Below are 8,059 nucleotides of genomic sequence, written 5' to 3' on the forward strand. Positions count from 1 at the left end.
AAGCTACAAGCTTCCTAGCAAAATTTAACCAACTAGAACTAAGAATAAGTGACCAGATGATTACCTTCTGCTCCTTGGTGTAAGATCAGAAATTTTGCACCTCCAAGACCCAATAAAAACCATGAGAAAGATACTTCCTTCCTAGTCCAAGTGAATCTCCAAGTGAAGTGGAAGTTGTGTGGTGAAATGGTTGGACGATTGGAAGTGAAATGAAGTGGAAATTTTGTTCTCCTTCCTTAGCTAAGTTTCAGCCAAGCTTGAGAGCGAAGAGAGAGAGTATGGCTGGTGATAAAGCTTCTTGGAGAAGCTTGATGGTTGGTGGTTCAAATTTAAGCAAAAGTAAACTTTGAATAGTGTTTCTCGCGCGCGCGTTTCGTTTCCATTTTCTCTCGGGTTTGTTTCACTTGTGCACTAAACCTTTAATGTACTTCCTTTAACACTATTATTATTCACTCTTAGTAGTCTAAAATAAATTTCTAAAGTCCTTCAATTAGTCGCGTGCGTGAAAACGCAAACTTCCGACTCGCGCGCAATAAAGCGCAATTTCTAAGAAATTCTTGTAACGATGATATAACTAACTAATACTAGGGTAATTAAGCATAAAGATACCTATTTCAAGACTAACGCATGACTCCTGAAATCTCCAAGGTCACTGTACTCTCAAATCGACTATTGCATCCAAATGCGTATTCACTAAATTTCGCTAAATGAGCTTCCAAAAATTAAATTTATTAACGGGATATTTTAAAAATATATGCAAGTCATAGTTCCATGTAATTGGTTCTAAAAGGGTTGAAATAAATTATTCGGAGAAAACAGGTGGATAAATATTTAAATAAGCCAATAATATGAGTTTAAAATAAGTAAATATTTGGGTCCTCACAATATCTAAGCTTGTGGCCAATAGGGTGAACATTCTTCTGTCCCAGCTGATTTCTCCTTGGCAGTCCAGCTTTGTCTCGGGACGTCAAATAATTGCTAATGTTCTACTGGAGCAAGAGCATGCGCAGGAACTCGATCGTTGGTTGGAAGTTCCAAACCTTATGTTAAAACTTGATATGGAAAAGGCGTACAATAGAGTGGAGTGGTCGTTTCTCCTCTTCATGCTTTGGGATTTTGGTTTCCAAGAAAATGCAATAGATTTGATCTTTCTCTGGTCACAAATAATTAGTTTTCGGTGCTTGTAAATAGGGAGCCGGCGGGATTTTTCAAATTGACGCGAGGGGTCAGGCAAGAGGATCCAATCTCTCCAGCCCTTTTCATATTAGTCGCTAAGTTTTTTGGAAGTGGGTTGAATTCCTTGTTCCAGCAGGGTAGGCACAAATTTTTTCAGGCTGGAGGAAGTAAAGTTCCGTATTTGGCATTTGCAAATGATGTCATTATTTTCACGCGGCTATCCAGGGAGACCTTAGAGGCTGTTGGGGGCTTCTTCAATAAATATCAACAGTATTCAGGGCAGAAGATCAATGCAGTGAAAAGTTGCTTTGTGTGTTTGCCTGGGGCGACGGAGGTGCAAGTGGAACTTGTCTCTAGCATTCTGGGGTTTAAATGTCAGTTCTTCCCATTGGTCTACCTCGGTGTTCCCATTTCTCGAGGTCGGAGTACCTCAATTGTCTTTGATGGAATTCTTGCAAAAGTACGGGCACGAGTATTTCACTGGAGTGCGAAGCCCCTAAGGCTGTCTTAGTTGCTTTGGGAAAAATATTTAACTCTTTTTTATGGGATAAAACACATGATTCTAAACGGATTCATTGGGCGTCTTGGGAGAAGATGTGTTTTCCCATAGAGGAGGGTGGTTTGGGGGTACGGGCGCTGGACAACATGGTCAGAGCTTTCTCCTGCAAGTTATGGTGGCAGTTACGCCAAAAGGGATCAATATGGTCGGATTTTATGTTCTCTAAGTATATCGGAGACTAGCATCCGCTACAGGCTGAAGTGGCAAGACCGACTGGAACATGGAAGCGGCTACTCGATATACGAGAAATGGCTGAAGCTCAGATTAGATAGAGTCTAGAACCGAGTATAGTGGATTTCTGGCTAGACGTGGTGTGAGCTTGGTCCCTTAAGCACATGGTGCCGGAGGATATGGACTAACCTCATTTTTTGGTGGCGGAGTTCTTTGGAAGGGAAGGGTGAAATGCGGACAAACTGAGACAATGGCTACCAAGCCATCTGGTGGAGGTGATCTTGGAGATTGCTTTCAATCTTCATGGGCAGGATCAGATCATATGGGTGGGGTCGAAGACAGGGTGCTTTTCATTAAGTTCGGCATGGGCGTTGTGTCGACAACATAGAGGCGGCTTCTCAATGCATGGTATGGTTTGGAATAGGGGTGTCCCGCTGAGGATTTCGATGTTTGTGTGGTGACTCCTGAACAAATTTGTGCCCTTGGATTCAGTGCTGCGTCGAAGAGGTTTTTCGTTGGTTTCTAATCGTTGCCTTACCTTTTTGTCAATGGTCCGATGGCGAGGGAGGTTTGGGGATACTTTGCTAATATGTTTGGACTACTTCATGTAGACACCAAATTTTTAGTGTATTTTTATTTACTATTTGTCATGTTAGTTTTTATTTACTTTTAGTCTTTTATTTTTGAGTCATTTTATCATTTGATCAAGCTTTAATCATTTAATCATTTAATTTTTGTTTTGTTTGTTTCGATTCTAGGTTTTTATTTTATTTGATTATTTTTGTTTTGATTCGTGCCTCTTGTCTTACTTTAATTGAATAAAGAGTTTTTTGCACTAAATTTTTTTTTTTTTAAAAAAAAAAAAGGGAAAAAGCCGCATGCAGCAGCGGCAAAAGGGGATGTCATTTTTACGGGGAGATTGCTGGAAGATCGGAGGGCTGGAAATCTTGGTAGAAACCAATCCCTTATCCTAACCTTTGAGGTGAGGGTTTAGGGATTGGGGGTTCCTATAAAAAGGATGGCCGCAGCCAGGAGAAAGAGGACAGAGAGGTTGGCTGTGAGAAAGGCTGGGTTTAGAGAGGAGTCAACAACGGAGAGCAAAAGAGGGACCAGAAAGCAAGAGGGAGCGGGAAAAAGAAAAAGGAACCAAAAAAGAGATACAGGGAGAGCTTCGGCTGGGAGGTAGGAAGGAACGAAGCAACGGAAAAGAGAGGGCAGTGGCGGCTGAGTTTGAGATCAAGAGCGAAAGGAAGAAAACAGAAAAAGAGGAATGAAGAGAGAACAGAGGGGAGGTTGGCTGTGAAAAAGGCTAGGGTTTTGAGTGAGGAAGGCTTCGGAAAAAAGGAAGAACGGAAAAGGATAGCTTCGTCGTGGGGAGCGGCGGACAGAAAATAGAGGGGGGGGAAGTTCCCGGCTGTGAGTCTGAGAAGGAGAAAACGGTCAGCGGACGGCTGAAGAAAACGGAGAACAAGGAAAACAGGGGAAGGGCTTCGGCGATAACAGAGAGCGAGTGGAGCAAGGAGAGGAGTTTTCAGGCTCGAATCAAAACCTTAGCAGCAACAGAATCCATCCCTACCGCCTCCCTGCTTCACCGAAAAAAACAGAGGGAGAAGTGTTCTTTTTTTGCCGTCCAGGTACGTTAGTGTCTCCTCAATCCTTCAAAATCCATTTGATACTGATGTTATTACGTTGCCATGCTTGTGTTTGATGGTCTGTGATTCCGTGTAAGGCCATGAATGAATTATGTTAGAAAAATGGATTCAAAGCTCCCTATACCGTTTATCTGATGAACCCGTGCGGTTATCGTTTGATGCTTGCAGTTAACTTTGTACGTTTGCCAGGCCAAAATCAGGAAAAATGACAATAAAATTTCTGCTTTAATGTCCCATTCTTTACTTGTCTCAATGAATCATGTTTCGGCTATATCACAATTTTCTCTAATCTGGTGATGTTGTGGGTTGTATCTTTGGTCCCCATTTGTGTGGCTTGGGTCTGTTAGAGTTTTTGGGGTGCGGTTTGCAGCAGTACGGGCAGATAATCTTTTCTTTCTTTGGTTGCTGAAGTCATGGCTGGTTTGACGTCCTTGTTCTGTTTGCTGCTTGACTGGGATGCCATGAACATGTTTGTTATCAAAGCTGTGTTTAGAATCTTTCTTGTTGGGAACTTAGGGACAGAAGCCATTAGCTCTCTTTCATGCGTCAAGCTCGGGTCTTAGGTTATTTTCTTTTTTTTTTTGAAGATCTGTGGGTTCAAAGTTGCTGCAAATGTTTATTTCACTCTGCTGTATTTTATGTCCGAGAGCCTTGCTGCATGTTACCTTTCCTTTCTCCCTCATCCCAAGTTCATGCATTCGGGTTTAGTTGTCGAATCAGTTAAGGCTTGTCTGAATTGCTTCGCGTGAATATGTTTCGGATGAATGAAAGTTGCAGGAAGAATGGTGGGTGGGAAATGGAACTGCAAAAGCATAAGCTTGTCCGAAGTTTTGCATGGGATTTTTTAAAAAATTGCACTTTGACCCCTAATTTTCCAACTAATGCTGCTATGACCCAATCAATTGGATAATCTCCTCAATTTGGTCCTTGATAGTTTTAATTTTTACAACTTCATTGCTTGTTTGCTTCAATTAACTACTACGCTTTGTTTCAAATGCACTTAAGTCATGACTTTAGGGGCTTTACGATCAAGTGAGCTTTGTATTTGCGCATTTCTTTTAATTTTTCTCAATTAAAGTGGTACCTTGACCTTTTTATTGTTTTGAAGCCATTTTTCTTTCATTTGGACACCATTCCAAGGGAGGTATAACTTCTTTTATCTTTTTTGTCTCTCTCCTATGTGATCCAACGTGCTAAGTGAGAATTGCATGTTTACTTTGTTTTCCTTGCTTTTCCTTAATTCCTTTAATTCATTTCATTTACTTTTGCTTTTATTAAAGTCATTCTTTTATTTATTTATGGGGTATGTGTACACCTCTTGGCTTGTAATAGATAGGGCTTGGAGTGCCTTTTTATTCATTTTCCCCCTCCCCCATTTGTTTTAGTTAGCGAATGTAATAGGTTCATTAGCTTGGTTGCTTGCTTTTGTTACTACGTGTTAATTTGCTTTATTAGGCTCTTGCATTTAGTCGAACATGCTAAGTGTTATGTGCCACGTGTTTATAGGTGATTGGCATGTCTACTTGCTTTCTATAGTCATAGATGAATGTGATGGATGAATGCACGTCACCACACTAGTCCAACGCTAGTTGTGGCTCAGTGTCCCGTTTTCCACTAGTCCAACGCTAGTAGGAATTCATAGATATGGGCTAGTCCAACGCTAGACCCTTAGGGATTTCCCTCGCTAATGCATATTTGCATGTTTCACTACATTTCATACATTTTTCTTAGTTTTTTTTCTAGCATTTGGCATGCTCCTCCAATCCTTTCCCCCTCATTTTAGGTTTCTGCATCCTCATGCTAGTTATAGGGTACATTTGCTTGAGAGTCCCCTTTAGATAAGGGAAACGAGCGAGTGTGGCTACAAAATAGCCTTAGCACGCTAGTTCTTCCTTCTAATCAAAGGGAAAATTAAAGTCATGAAGTTAGGAGTCATTCCCGTACCCGACTTGATGCATTCCTCTAGGTTCATCCACTCTCATTCTTATCATATCACTTCCTCACTCTTTTATTCACATTCTCTCACAAATTATATTTTTCTCAATCCACGTGCCATGTTTGCACATTCTTCTTTTATCATTTATTTTCTACCTCACAAATTGCACCCAATTGCACTTATATGCACTTACTACCATTATACTATATTTTCATCCATTTGCACACAAACACCTTTATTTTCCCAATTTGCACACATACACTTGTCTTACATTCGCACACATGCACGTTTTCTTATATTTTCACACTTGCACTCATATTTGAGTCTTCATTTGCATCATTCGCGACCTCTATGAGGACTTTCCTTATTGGCCACCACAACTCATGTGGTTGGGACCAAAAAGCCTCGTAAGAGACATTTTAGATTTAGGATTGCATTTCTTTTTCATATCCATTAGTCATATCCAACATGCAACGCATATTTTGGGTAGAAGAATTAGGAAACGTGGGGCTAAATCGCGCAACTAGCTTTGGCTAAGGTAAGGGAGTACCTTAGGCTTTGCCTTTGCCTTCTCCCTTATCAAATGTGACCCCCGATCCCTTTCTTTGGTTACGTAGAGCTAAAAGTTCTTAAAAAGGGGTTTGTTTACTTTGCTTTTCAAAAAAATTCATTTTTGGGTGACTTGGTACACCCTAACTCTATACCAAGTGGCGACTCCATTTTCCATGCAAAAAAACCCTTTTTGAACTCTGTTTGGCCAAATCGTCGCATTTCCAAGTCCCACGGCCTTTTATTTTCATTTTCACACACATTCACATACATATTCCACACACTACTTTCACACACTCAAAAAGTGGGGCGCGACAGTTGGCGACTCCACTGGGGACTTCCTAAGTGGGTCCAAGCTTTTGATTTGGCTATTCTTTTCCTTTTTCTACCCTTTTTATGCATAGCATTTGGATATTAGGGTTGCATTTTTTTTCATTTTGGGACTTTTTTGCCTCGTGCGCGTATCAAACTATTCCCTCACTCACGTATGTATGATTGGTTGTTTGGATGTATGTTGTACTTGTTTTATCTCGCGCTTTGCATTCCATTTGGGGGGGGGAGTGTGTGTCACCCTTAGATCCTCGCGTTGGTTCTCAACCCCTTCCCTCAAAATAGGGGACACTTCATACGTGCATGTTTATTTACTGTTATCCCATTTTATTTTATTTTCGTGGGCTCTTTCCCACACCGCCTTGTAGGACTAGGAATGGTTTCTCTAGGTATGTGGATGGTGTGCTCTGCGCCCATAGCAGTACCTAGGGGACCGCTCGAGCCACCGACCTAGGGTCTTAGGATGGATGACCCATTCCCTTAGGTCTGAAGGCTTGGGGACCTTTTTAAACCTTATTGAGTCTAGTCGCATTAGTGAACCCCAGTCTCATGCATCCATGTTAGAGTTTTCCTAGGTTAGAGTCAGCCTCACCCTTGATAAGCACATTAGGCACGAGGGAAGGGGTTCCACCCCTTTTACTTGCTTTCATTGTATTTCTTTTCTTAATTGCTCCCAATATGTTATGTGTACTATCAATTGCACTAACCATTTCTTTATTTTCTTGGCCTGCATTCATGTGCCTTAGCGATAAGAAGCCTCTTTGGCACTCTTTTAGTGACTTACCCACTAGATAACTTACATGTTTAAATTTCAGTCATTACACTTAATTTTCAATAAGTACATCTCATTTTAGACCTTTTTCCCCGGTGCATTAGTTATGTCCTTTAGGCCATATTTGTCACATATTTACATCGTCTTAATAAATGGCATCATGCATAAACCCTAGAAGGGAATGCCATTTAGGGGATCCCGTGTTAGGAATAAGCCACCTTGTGTCTCGGATACTTAATCCAAGGAGACTTGCACGTTTACATTTTGTACCATCCAAAGGGGTAGTGCACAAGATAAGGTAGGATCCGATCATTTTCATAGAGCAATTTTTGGAATATGAGCATTTAATAATCACCTTTTGGCCATTTTATCAAATTGGTAAAAATCCCTTGCAAAAAGGACATTAATTTGAAGAAATTCACAAACAATTCCTCGCTATTGAGACGATAAATAAACTAAGGCCAAAATTTGATTTTAGAAGGCTCATAGACTAATGCATCAAGCCGTTCAGTCCATTAGATCATTTGATTCATCAATTTCATCCAGTCCATTTTATCAATTTGTTCATTTTTAGGGCAACCTAGTCGATTTTGAATTCATTTGACTAGTTTACCTATTTTAGGGCAATTCGGTCGATTTTGAATAAATCATCATTTCACTCGATCCGCTTGATCAAGTGATTTCATTCAATTCATTTGATTAGTTTAATTCATTTTTAGGGTTATCCATTCAATTTTCGATAAATAATCAAATTTCATTCAATGAATTTGACCATTTTACCCTTTTGGCACATCATGCGTCAATCAAAATAAGCAATTCATTCGGACTTTGTCCTCATTTTTTAGGACGAATGTTTCTTCTCACTCCAGATTGGCCAAATTTTTCAAATCATTTTTCACTCAATCAATTGATCG

The sequence above is a fragment of the Coffea eugenioides genome, chromosome 7 (genome assembly GCF_003713205.1).
Source record: "Coffea eugenioides isolate CCC68of chromosome 7, Ceug_1.0, whole genome shotgun sequence".
Lineage (NCBI taxonomy): Eukaryota > Viridiplantae > Streptophyta > Magnoliopsida > Gentianales > Rubiaceae > Coffea > Coffea eugenioides.